We start from the raw sequence: 13,417 nt of genomic DNA, 5'->3' as shown, positions 1-13,417 counted from the left end.
GACCGTAGCTGGTTGGTGGAGGGAGTTAGGAAAGTGGGTCACTGCAGAAACTGGAGCGTGGGAAAGGGCGTTTAGTGAGCAAAAAATCGAGCCGTGAATGGACATTCAACAATGGATAGTGTTGACTGTAACTCTGTTTGATTGCAATGATGAAGATGAAGCCACGCAGACCGCACGATGCGGAACTGATGCAAAATGATCAAGAACTAATAGTACGACATGTTCTCCAGCATGGGGTCTGGCATGGATTCACATGCTCATGAATATTCCCCGTCGTCAGGCTGGGAATCCTCGGTAAAGAAAAAACCAGTATCAGTTTCGTTTCTGATCTGTCTTTCGTAGTAATAACCAATCACTGGTCTCTGCGTCATACTGACCACAGCCAATGACTGCCCTCTACCTAAGCACCGCCTCTGGCAGTCATCTTCAGATTTTTACCGCACGTTCATGTGTTGGGATCCTCGTGCTATTGCTCTCGAGCGTTAGTGCTATTTTTTCACGTTTTTTCTCAAAAACTTCGTTTTTTTCGGTCAAAAGAGCCTCAAGCTCCACCGACTCTCCATCCGATCAACGGGGACCCGTGTCGGATTCGTCTGCGCCCCTCAAGGGTGAAGATTTCGTCGAGCTACGCTTTTGGAGGACACCAGAAGCTTCTCAGGCCCGGACATGGCCCAGGAGAAGGGAAGCTCGACGCCCGGAAAGCTGTTCAGGGTCTGCCCTGGATGCCAGCTGCAGAACGTCTTTAAGGAGGACGAACACTCCTTTTGTCTCTACTGCTTACATGAGGACAAGACGCACGTGGAGAAGGACTGTGCGTTTTGCGGCAATATGTCGGAGCGGACCATGAAGGACCGCCATCAACGTCTCGCCAACTGGCTGGAAGGGAAGAGCCCGTCAGGCGAGAAGAAGAGGAAGAAATCCGAGCGGTCTTCTAAGACCTTTGAGGACGCCCCGGCGACGGGGGTCCAACACAAGGCCAAGCACCGCGAGTCCGCTGGCACCGGGAGCGCCGAACGGTCGGGCTCTACGGGCGCCAGGCAGGGCGCACCCTCCCCGGCACCTTCAGCCACGAGCCAACGCTCTGGGTCGGGTAAGAGGAAGGGCGAGCACCCGGCGAAGCTCCTGGAGAGGCCACGGTCGAGCTCGAAGGCCCCATCGGAGGGGGAGCGAGGCAGTGTCCCCCCCCTCAAGGATAAGGCGGTGAGCGCACCTAAGGTGGTGAAGGCCTTAATCCATCCGGCCAAGCCCTCTATCGAAACTGTCGCGGCGGCCCTGGCTCAGCCTGTGGAGGCTACACCAGTGGTGGCGACCTCGGGGCTCAGAGTCTCCCTGCCACCTCGGAGGGAGTCCTCTTTTGTGCCCATCGATAGGACCCCCGTGAAATCCCCGGCGGGGAAGAAAAAGGGGGGGCAGGGCGTCGTCGTAGATTCGGCTTCAACCTCGGAGGAAGAGCTGATCGAGGTCTTAAGCCACGGCCTTGGCGTGAAAGAAGACCGGCCCGTCGGGATGGATCCCGACGCAGGTGACGACGACATCGTCGAGGGTGCCGACGGGGCCCCTGATCGCCCGTCGGATTCCCCTCTGCCAGCGCCGCAAGACAACTCGGCGGCCATTTTGTTGGCTATACAGTCCTTATGCTCAGAGATAAGGACGAGACTACCGTTGCTGACGGAGGAACCTCTCCCGTCGGGGGATCCTGAACCGGGACCTTCTGGTGTTCCCCCGCCCAAGAAAAGGAGGATTCACCCTCCACCTCCTTTTCAGCCGTCGCGCCCCGTCCAGCCCTCCTCCCCGTCCACCCGAGGGGATGATACGGGGACTGACACGGCAGCGACGGGTACGGACGACGAGGTATACGACGAGGATCTACCGTCGTCACCTCCCACCAGGGCTTCTCCGCCCGACGAGATTGGATCGTTCCACTCCATGATCGCCAGGGCATCCGAGCTTTTCCAACTCTGCCCTGAGGAGAAGAAAAAGGAAGGATTCCTTTATCAACGGCGCGAGGCCAAGAGGAAGACGGTCCTCGCGGTGCCTCTACTGGACGACATTTGGGATGAGGGCCTCGCCCTCCTCAAGAACCCCACCACGACGCCAGCTAGAAGAGACCGGTACGAGAAGAAGTACCGGGTCCCGGACGCGGCCCCCCTGTGCCTCCGGGCGCAGCCTACCCCGGACTCCATCGTCTCCGCGGCGGCCAGGAAGAAAGCGGGGGGGGGGTGCGGCCTCCACATCGACTTCCCCACCGGACGGCGAGGGAAAGAAATTGGACGCTATGGGACGCAGGGTCATCTCGTCTGCAGCGACGACGATTAAAGCGGCCAACGCCTTGGCTATCGTGGCCCGCTACGACAGGAAGCTATGGTACAAACTGGCTCCCCTGCTGGACTTCCTACCGGACGACAAGAGGGCGGATGCCCTGGAGATCCTACAGGAAGGTGAGGTGGCGTCGGACCACGCCATCACTATTGCGACGGACATCGCCGACACTGGGTTTCGCCAGTTGGGCAACGGCGTGTGCCTTAGGCGGCGTGGATGGCTCAAGACGTACAGACCAGAGTCCTGGACATGCCGTTCGATGGGAACAACCTGTTTGGGAAAACAGTGGACGATTCCCTTCAGGCCATTAAAGCGGACACTGAGACGGCCCGGGCCCTTGGGGTTCTGCAGCAACGACGGACGCCCTTTCGGAGCAGCGGAGGCAAGGGCGCCTCCAAAGGTTCCGGCGGCGGTTTCTCCACCTACCGTCAAGCGGCCCGCTCGTCGTCTCAGGAGGCCTACAGAGGACGAGGCAAGTCTGGCGAACCCCGCCGTCGTCGCCAAGGCGGCAAAGCCTCGTCGAAACAGGATTGAACCGGCCGTGGGGTCGGGCCCCCACCGAAGCACCCCGGTGGGAGGCCGGCTGGTGAGCTTCGTCAGCGTGTGGGAGTCCATCTCCACTGACCGTTGGGTGCTGGACGCCTTAGCCCGGTTCCTCAGGTTTGTGGTCCAAGGGCGTCACTACCAGTTCAAAGCCCTCCCCTTCGGACTACGGTCGGCACCCAGGGTATTCACCAAGTGCCTTGCACCGGTTGCGGCGCAGCTGCGCCGCGAGGGGATCCACGTCTTCCCCTACCTGGACGACTGGCTCATCCGAGCCAAGACGAGGGAGCTCGCCGTGGAGCACACGGCAAGGACCGTCCAACTTCTCACGGACCTGGGATTCTCCGTGAACTACGCCAAGTCCCACCTGGTACCCGCGCAAAACGCACTGTTTCTGGGAGCGAAGCTCGACAGTGTCCCTTCTGGCCTCCCCGTCGGAGGAAAGGACCAGGTCCATCCTGGGCAAGGTACAGCGGATGTTGGTTTCCGACGCGGCCAAGGTGAGGTCCATCAAGTCCCTCCTCGGAATGATGTCTTCTTGCATCCTACTCATTCCCATGTGCAGGCTCCGGATGCGCCTGTTGCAGGAGTTCCTGGACGCGCGCTGGATCCAAACGACGGGCGGCTTCGAGGAGAGGATCACACTCGACGAGAGTTTCCGCCGAGCGGTCCGGTGGTGGGGCACCCGCGCGCATCTGACGGCGGGCATGGACTTCCAGACCCCAGACCACCAGGAGACAGTGACCACGGATGCCTCCCTGGAAGGGTGGGGAGCGCACACCGAAAATCTGCACGCGAGAGGCCTTTGGCTCCCGACGGAGAAGTCCCTCCATATCAACGTCCTGGAGCTCCGTGCAGTGTTCTGGGCCCTCAGGTCCTTCCTTCCGTCCCTCAAGGGCAAGGTGGTGAGGATCTTCACCGACAACACCACCACCATGTTTTACATCAGGAAACAGGGCGGAACCAGGTCCCCAGCACTGTCCAAGGAGGCGCAGGACCTGTGGCATTGGGCCGTCGCCCAAAGGATGTTTCTGGTGCCGTTTCATCTGGCAGGGATAAAAAACACCATCGCCGACTCACTCAGCAGGGAGCTGAGCTCGTGCCACGAGTGGGAACTACGGCAGGATCTAGTGGATCGCCTCTTCCGACGGTGGGGCACACCCCAGATCGAACTGTTCGCGACGGCGACAAACTCCAAGTGCCGGAGGTTCGCCAGCAGGTTTCCCCAGGCGAGGAGCATGGGCGATGCTTTCTCGTTCCCCTGGGAGGGCCTGTTCCTCTACGCGTTCCCTGCTTTGCCACTGCTAATCCGGCTCGTCAACCAGCTCAAGAGGTCACGGTGCAGGATGATCCTCGTCGCACCTGCGTGGCCGAGGCAGATATGGTTCCCGGACCTTCTGGACTTGTCAGCGTCCCCGCCAATCAAGCTGCCGGTGGACGCGGATCTACTCTCCAGGGAAGGAGGCGCCATCCTCCACCACGACCCGAAATCGCTGAACTTGCAGGCCTGGCTCCTGCAGCGCTAGAATTTGGAGGATACGACATACCGGCCGACTGCAGAGAGGTTCTTGCAAAGGCCAGGGCGTCCTCGACTCTTAAATGCTACAGACACAAATGGAAGAGGTTCTCTGTCTGGTGCCACGCACAGAAGATTAACCCTCTACGGTTTACGGCTCCCCAGGTACTGCCGTGCCTGCTGACGCTGGCCAAAGCTGGACTGGCACACGCGTCCATCAAGATTCATCTTGCTGCGATCTCCCGATACACCAGAACCACGGGGCGGACGTCCTTGTGGTCTCATCGTCTGGTGAAAGAGTTCATGAAGGGACTGTTCAGATCGTTCCCGCCGGTGAAGGCTCCGGCCCCGGCGTGGGAGCTCAACGTGGTGCTGACCAAGCTCATGGGACCTCCGTTCGAGCCTCTGCACTCGGCCCCGTTGAAGTTTCTGTCGTGGAAAACAGCGTTTCTTGTGGCCATCACCTCCGCACGATGGGTGGGAGAGATCCAGGCCCTTTCATGCAAGGCCCCGTACTTGACTTTTCACGACACGAGGGTAGTGCTCAGGACGCACCCCTCCTTCATGCCCAAGGTACCGTCGGACTTCCATCTCAACGAACCCTTGGTGTTGCCTGTGTACTTCCCGTCGCCTTCGTCGCCGGCTGAGAGGACTTTGCACTCGCTGGATGTGGCTAGAGCGCTGAAGTTCTACGTGGACCGCACGAAGTGTTTTCGGAAGACGTCACAACTCTTTGTGAACTTTGGACCTGTCAATCAGGGGAAGGCTCTCTCGAAGGCTTCCATTTCCAGATGGCTCTCCGGCTGTATCATGTACTGTCATCGGTTGGCAAACCGACCGCTGCCTGGCCGTCCGAGAGCCCATTCCACCAGAGCGATCGCAGCTACCACGGCGTTCCTTTCTGGTGTGCCCCTGCTGGACATATGTAGGGCTGCTACGTGGAGGTCGACGCACACCTTCACGAAATTCTACTGCGTCGATCGGGATTCCAGGGAGGAGTCCAGGGTCGGCCAAGCAGTGCTGCGCAACCTGTTCGCCTAAGGTGAGCCTGGTGAGGAGGTAAGATGCTTAATGTTGAGTTTGATGTAATGCTTAATGTTGAGCCTTTGCCACCTCCCGTGGTTGTGCATGTGTGTACTGCTATGTATTCTTTATTCATGAGCATGTGAATCCATGCCAGACCCCATGCTGGAGAAGGAACAAGTTACTTACCTGTAACTGTTGTTCTCCAGCATGGGTCTGGCATGGATTCACATGCGAACCCTCCCGCCTACCCCTCTGCGGCTCTTCACTTGGTCATACTGCCACTTCACGTGCTTCCAAATCTGAAGATGGCTGCCAGAGGCGGTGCTTAGGTAGAGGGCAGTCATTGGCTGTGGTCAGTATGACGCAGAGACCAGTGATTGGTTATTACTACGAAAGACAGATCAGAAACGAAACTGATACTGGTTTTTTCTTTACCGAGGATTCCCAGCCTGACGACGGGGAATATTCATGAGCATGTGAATCCATGCCAGACCCATGCTGGAGAACAACAGTTACAGGTAAGTAACTTGTTCCTTATGGGCAGGCAAAGTTGGGGGGATGTGATAGGGCTAGTAAAGTTGAATGACAAGATATGTTGCAAAACAGTTGATAAACATTGAGTGTGTTGTTGTTTGTTGCGATATAAAAATGCAATGAAAATGTTTAAAAAACTTTGCGGACAAAACAGCCCAGCTGACAGATACTTAAGAATGCTGAACCCCGGAAACGTCATTGGAATGATGAGGATGAGATATAACACCTTGAAGCAGACGCTGTGTCACAACCCAATCCTAAAGGTAGTCAACTTCTCTAAGGAGTTTGTCTTACAGACAGATGCCTCCCTTACAGGGTTAGGAACCGTCCTGTCCCAGGTTTGCAATGGATTGGAACATCCCATACTATTCACCAGCTGCAAACTGTTCCCGCATGAAAGAAATTACTGTGTGGGAGCTGGAGGTCCTGGCCATCAAGTGAGCCATTATCCATCGTAGGTACTACCTATTGGGACGAAAGTTCATACTTGTTACAGACCACTCACCCCTAGTTTGGATTAGCCATCCCAAAGACTCCAACCCTCGGGTCATGCAATTGTTTCTAGACATACAGCCCTATTGTTTCACTGTGGAACACCAAAAAGGAAAAGACCAGGGAAATGTAGATTTTCTTTCCCGGTTCCCCTGTGAAACAAAATTGGCTACAACCCAGCAGGATAGCTCAGCGGTAACGTGCTTGCCTTGGAAACAAGATGACACGGAGCAACACAGGTTCGATCCCTGGGTCTGTGCCTAAAAAACCTCTGGGTATTAAGCGCGTTATAAATACGTAACTAAGAGACATATTCCTGTAACAGCGCTTCAATGCCCCGGACTGTGCGAGCGCTTTAAAGATGCAAATAAATAAATTGCATGGTGGAATGGTATTTAAGAAACTTGAAGGTATCTCCCTAGCTAGTCCCCGGGATCTGTCATCCAGTTGGCCAGGACATCAGCATCACTATTGGATCCAGTTCCTGGGGGTAGACCAGTGAGGGAGGATCACCTGGATGGGGTTCCTGTGGGAGTGGAACACCAACCGGTGGGACACAGTATCCCCCTTCTTTCAAGACTTTTTCCCCATCCTACCACGTAGGATATTCCAAAACGCTGCCCCCCCCCCCCCCATTTTCCGATACAAACACCTTCGCACAACACGAAAGACAATGGACTAACACCAGAGCTGTTTACCTGACATGTCCCAATACAAAGGTCAGGCAAAGTCAGGCAATTAACCAGAATCACACACACCCGACAGCCCTTTCCTTCCCCCACAGGAATAAAAGGTGGAGTACGAGAGCACAGGACGAGCAAGGCAGACCGCACGGCGTGAGAGCTAACTCAGCACGGCAGTTTAACAGGAGGCGAATACCGAGAGCGTGACGAGGAGAGAAAACACAATGCCCTTTCCGAGCAAGGTCTGTGAAACCTCTGTAGATGGAAACATAAGGCTGCGAGCCAAAGCCAGCGTGTGTTGCAGCAGATGCGCATGGTTCTCGAGGTCGTCCTCTGCTGATTACCAAGCCAGGGAGAGACGCTTATCTAGGTTGTACCAACCTTGACTCCAAAGAGAAGGAAAGCCAGGCGGTTCATCACAGCCGGTGAGTTGAGGGAAGAGTCGAAAAGAAACCAAACTGTTTTGAACTTAAAGTAGCCAATGGCTAAATTGAACTTTGAAAGGTTTAAAGAAACAATTGATGAAAGAAGGGGAAAACCAGCAGCAGAGGTGTCTGGAACCACAGGGGTGCTCAGGCAGGAAACTCTGGGCGATACCGATAATAGTGACTACTGTAACCAGAAGGCCTTGGGAAGAGGCGAAGAGAGGTCAAAGTGGTCGTATAGGGGTCTTATAAAATCCTCTGTACCGTCGAAAGTCTTTGACCGACAAGATTGTGAAAACTAAGGGAAATGATTTCCACATGGTGAAGTCCTTATGAACAGTGTGATAACAGAAGTGAACCTGACCAAGGAATGTCCAGAGTGTACTGTTTGAGTGAAAGTTGGCAAGAGTGAACCCGGCAGAGGGAGGCTGACAGAAAGGGGTGAAGCATGAACTGTTTAAAAAGACATTACGATTTGTGTATGCAAGAAACCTAGGAGTCTGAGCCAGAGAGAGTTAGTTCCAGGGGTGGAACATCGTCACCCAAAGTTCATTGAGAAAGGAACTTTTTAGTTGATTTTGTTGAATACAACTCGTGAGGGGTCTACGTCCAGAAGAGAAGGGACCCAGGGGTGAAGCCTTCACGCAAAGTTTAACATCAAGCTCTTAAAGGCAAGAGTCTTTTGTTAAAAGAAACTTAACCATCGAAGAACCTGATAACTGGGACGAAACCGTGGGCTCGTGCTGGGAAGGCTTGTGTGTGCTGTGCTCAGGAGATCCATCTTGTCCTGTGCGCAGAACGTGAGGAAGGGGACACCCCTGGCAATCGCATCCTGACTTTTTGTGAACACTTCTTTCTTTATGGAAAACCCTATCCCACACTCTTTTTGTAATTGGCTGTAAGAATTTGGCAATAGTTTTATTTTATTTATTATTATTATTTTTTTTATTATAGGCCTTTTTACTTTGACAAGACGCCACAAAGACTGCCTAATTTTTCATTTGATGGTCGAAGCTTGCTCCCATCTTCGATTTATGTTTAGGTTAAGTGGTTTTCCACCCTGCATTTACAGTTTATTAAACACCCTTGCACTGTGATCACTTGTGTCTGTGTTTACTGTTGCCACCATGAGTTCCTCACACTTGTAATGCACCACACCAGCCATCAGATGGTGCAATTTGCATAGTTTATGACTATATCCAGATATAAGCTCCTGAAACACTACTACTGGGTAAGTAAGGACTTTCATATATCACTTGATGTCGGCCGGACATGCTGCAAGACCCTTCACCCTCCCCACATGTGAGTAATCACTAGCCTACCTTTTACTAGCTCTAACCTATACAATGGTATGGCGTCATATACCCTCATTTTACTGTTTTGATGCTGTGCTGCTGCAGGCCCGCCCTACAGCTACCAGCCTCACCCAATCACCACAGACAATAACGTGGCAACTTGCCTTCGCCACCCAAATCATTTGCGTCACCATACCAATACTATGGTAACTCTCCTGTTTCATATGCTTTCGCATGAACACGCCACCAAGTTCAACAAACCCTACTAACACTCTGTCCCACGCCAGCCTTATATTAAGAGCAACACCTCACTGCGCCCCAGATGAGGCGACTCCGATATCAATGCTCAAAACAGCTCCCCACCTTTCATCGTGCATGCTGACATTGCCCACTTACGTTGTATCTCGAATCCAGGCGAGTCTCATCGACGCCAACCGCCTTTGGAGATTACCACCTAACAATACTCCTCATCATAACCTGTCTTTGCATGCACCCTTCGCCCAAATTATGAAAATTGTACCCAGGTTACCCCTAACTCACTTGCCACCTAAAGTGTTCAAAACTTGTATCTATCAGCCATATTCTGAAACTGAATCTAGGTGACCCTAGTTATAGTTATTTGCTACTCAAAATGCGCCTAGTGTGCATTTTTGCCATTATCTGGAAAACTGCACCTTGGTGACCTTTCTCTCTTGCTAGTCAATTACATTGCATTTATCGCCTATATTGTGAAAACTGCAGCTAGGTGACCATTAGTCATTTTCTATTCAAAGTGTTTCAAGTTGCATCTATCGCCTACATTATGAAACTGCATTTAGGTGACCACTAGCCATCTCCTACTCAAAGATTTTAAAGTTTGCATGTATCACCTATATTGTGAAAACTACATTTAGGTGACCATTAGTCATTCCTATCCAAAGGGTCTCAAAGTTTGCATTTTTCGCCCTCATCCTGAAAACTGAACCAAGGTGACCTTTCTGTCCTGCTAGTCAACCAGTTACTTATGCATTCTTGCCAATCTGCCTCACTTGAATCTAGGTGCTCATTTGAATCTAGTGTGTATGCATTCTTGCCAATTTGCCTCATTTAAACCTAGGTGCTCATTTGAATCTAGTGTGTATGCATTCTTGCCAATTTGCCTCATTCGAATCTAAGTGCTCACATATGCATTCTTGCCAACTTGCCTCATTTGAATGTAGGCGCTCACATATGCATTCTTGCCAACTTGGCTCATCTCAAATCTAGGTGCTTATCTATGCGTTCCTGCCAAACCGCCTAATCCTGATGCTAGGCATCTATTTTGCACTTCTGCAAAACTGCCTCATCTCATTTTTAGGTGTTTCTCTATGCACCTTAGCCAAACTGCCTAATTCTGACTGTAGTTGCCTACTTCTGCAATTCAGACAAACTACCATAGCTTGATGCTACTACCTAGTATGTGTCTATTCACCACCTACTTGCTGGCCCATATTGTGATCAGCTTCAATAGTGCACCATCTACTAAAATGGCTACACAATTACCCAACTGGCCAGTCTTACCTAGACTTAATAGCCAAGTACCCTATTTAGATTTAAATGGCCCTCAGGTATTGCCACCTTCCAGTCACCCTCCCACCACTGCAGAAAGGAACTTAGGACTTAGAGCCAGGCTAGCCAAAATTCACGAGCCCCTGGCCCGCTCATCGCCCAACCCACAAAACCGCAGAACGCAACCATTCCAACCTAATCCTGACTCACAAATCAGTAACCCATCATAAAAACACTATGCCACACCCTTTCATAACTCCCTCAACCTAGGCACTCCTGAACTCCCAAAGGACAAGCGCCATACTACTACCTCAGAAAAGAGAGACACTACTCCCAAAAACAGAGTTAGCCATAAGATCAAGGGAGCTTTGTTCAACGCCAGATCGTTGGTAGCCCATGCTTTAGAAACGCAGACTTAATACTGACAGAAGACCTTGACTTCCTCGCCATCACCGAAACCTGGCTACACCCAGCAGCAGGCCCTATACTCATGCTGGCTATCCCAGACAACTACACTATCCTGAGACAAGACCGTACCAACTCGAGAGGAGGTGGTGTCGCCATTATCCATAAGTGCAGTCTTACCTTGAGACTATCCTCCCCTATAGATACCCCCTCCTGTGAAATATTAGCAGTCAAAATACCTCTCACTAACACCCAAGCGCTTAATATATATTTGATCTACCGCCCACCAGGCCCTATTGGTACCTTCGATGAAGACCTCAACTCTATTCTATCTAGCAACCTCAAGAGCTCCACTCAAGCACTCACCCTAGGAGACCTCAACTTGGGTTACAATGACCCGGAAGACCATCCCGCCAGCATTATAGCCAACACTCTCACTGAATTAGGCTTCGCGCAAAGTTGCACGTTACCAACACATTTGAAAGGTAGAACACTCGACTGGGTGGCCGACCACAACTGCCTAGCGAATATCACAAATATCTCACCTCTAGCCTGGACTGACCACAATTTAATATCATTAATGCTCTCTACTGATAGACCACCACCTCCGCCTACCGTTACAGCCCCACCCACCCTCACCAGAAACAAGAAAAACATGACAGCAGAAAGACTTATCCCTAATTTACTCCCTACGCTCAATACACTGCCAGACGACCTGGACCCTGAGTCCTTGGTCAAAGAATATAACAAGATTATGGCCACTTCGCTGGACCGTATCGCCCCCCCTTAAACTCAGATCCAGTAAAGCAAAAATGCACCTCAACAAATGGTATACTCCATTCCTCAAAAACCTAAGGCAGCAAAAAAGAAGCTGCGAGGCCATTTGGAAAGAATCCCCTTCAGACTCAAACAAACTCAAACTCTCCAAACTAACCATACTGTACAAAAAAGAAATCTACCTGGCCAAACGCACCTCTTTTGACTCTCGCATATCCCAAGCCAAATCCAACATGAAAGAACTTTTTTCTATCCTCAAAGAAATAGAAACCCCCATAGCACCCCCAATACTTGCACCAAAGATAAAAGATGGTGCTCAGAAATTCAAAATGCCCTAGCAAATACGATTGTGACTCTTCAAAGTAAAATCTCCAACAAAAGAGCGTCCCTGAATAACACACCTAACTTAAAAATTCATAACAAACCCATGCCCACTGACCTAGCCCGCTTCCATTTTGCCAAAGTCAATATTTTGGAAGTGGAAAAAATCATCCTATCTCTGAAACCGTCCAATTGCCAGGGAGACTTATGCCCTGCTCAATTCATCAAAGATGCCGCCCGGGACCTCTCCCCATTCATCACAAAAATTGATCAATGCCTCCTTCGCCACTGGCTCCATCCCTACTAACTTAAAACAATCTTGGGTACTCCCATTATTGCAAAAACCTACTCTCGTCCCTGCCATACCCACCAACTACCGACCCATTACAACCGTTCCCTTTCTCCTAAAAATTCTGGACAAGGTTGCTTATGTACAAATACAGAAACACTTGGAAGAACACAACCTCCTAGGTTCTAGACAATCTGGGTTCAGGCCCCAACACGGGACCAAAACCGCTCTCATTGACTTGAAAGCCCAGATCGATTCGCTCAGAGACAATGGACATGCTGCTTTACTCCTTCTCCTTGACCTATCTGCAGCTTTCGATCTGGTCGATCACTCTGTCCTATGTTCACATCTCCACACTGCAGCCCACTTCTCAACGGAGGCCATCACATGGATCACATCCTTCCTTAACGGTAGGACCATGAGGGTCTTCTCTCCCACGGCTGCAGCAGACCCCATACCCAGCACCTGCGGTGTCCCTCAGGGCTCCTGCGTCTCCCCCACACTATACAACATATTTACCAAGCCCCTTTTCGATGATCTGGATCATCTCAGTATCCCTACATCAACTATGCAGATGATACTCAGATCCTCCTTCTGCATTCTGGAGATTATGGAAAGGATTTGGCCTTGTTAAATAGGGTGTACATCATCATCCAGGCATGGATGGCCACTCATGGACTATGCCTGAATGATGATAAAACAGAACTTATCATCCTAGGTACTACACTCAATATAAGGAAACTTGGCCCGGCCTACAATTCCTTTACAATTGACGGTAACATCATTAAAGTCGGACAGGAGGTCAAAACATTGGGATTCTATCTAGACTCCAATTTTTCCTTCAAAAGACGAGTGAGCTCCCTTGCATCCTCCACGGCTTATACTTGGAAATTAATCCGTGCAGCTAAACCATTCCTGTCGGACTCCAGCTGCCTGACACTCGCCAGAGCTCTTATTCTGTCTCGCCTTGACTATTGCAATGCCCTATACTTGGGATCTACCAAGGCTACCACCAGTAAACTGCAAACCCTTCAGAACAACGCTCTTAGAGCAGCACTGGGCATTTCCAGAAGGGAACACATTACAAATGTTAGCCAACAGAACAACTGGCTTTCAACTAAAGACAAAATATTATTAAAAACTGCATCACTTGCACATAAGTCCCTGAACAATTCCGCCCCAACTTACCTGATCAACAGATTCCACCGATAGACCTCTTTAAGACCTACCAGAACTGCATACAAAAACTGTCTATCGGTTCCCCT

The 13,417-nt window shown here is 51.3% G+C and overlaps 1 protein-coding gene across 2 annotated transcripts in view; it reads left to right on the top strand.

The window, feature by feature from the left end:
• The window catches only part of KDSR (3-ketodihydrosphingosine reductase), a 738,731-nt gene that overhangs the window by 547,392 nt on the left and 177,922 nt on the right, over positions 1 to 13,417 (top strand). The gene's annotated exons all lie outside the window — the stretch shown is intronic.

Source organism: Ambystoma mexicanum, chromosome 5p (assembly GCF_040938575.1).
Source record: "Ambystoma mexicanum isolate Mex_15411 chromosome 5p, UKY_AmexF1_1, whole genome shotgun sequence".
Taxonomy (NCBI): Eukaryota; Metazoa; Chordata; class Amphibia; order Caudata; family Ambystomatidae; genus Ambystoma; species Ambystoma mexicanum.
This window is presented reverse-complemented; position numbering and strand designations above follow the sequence as displayed.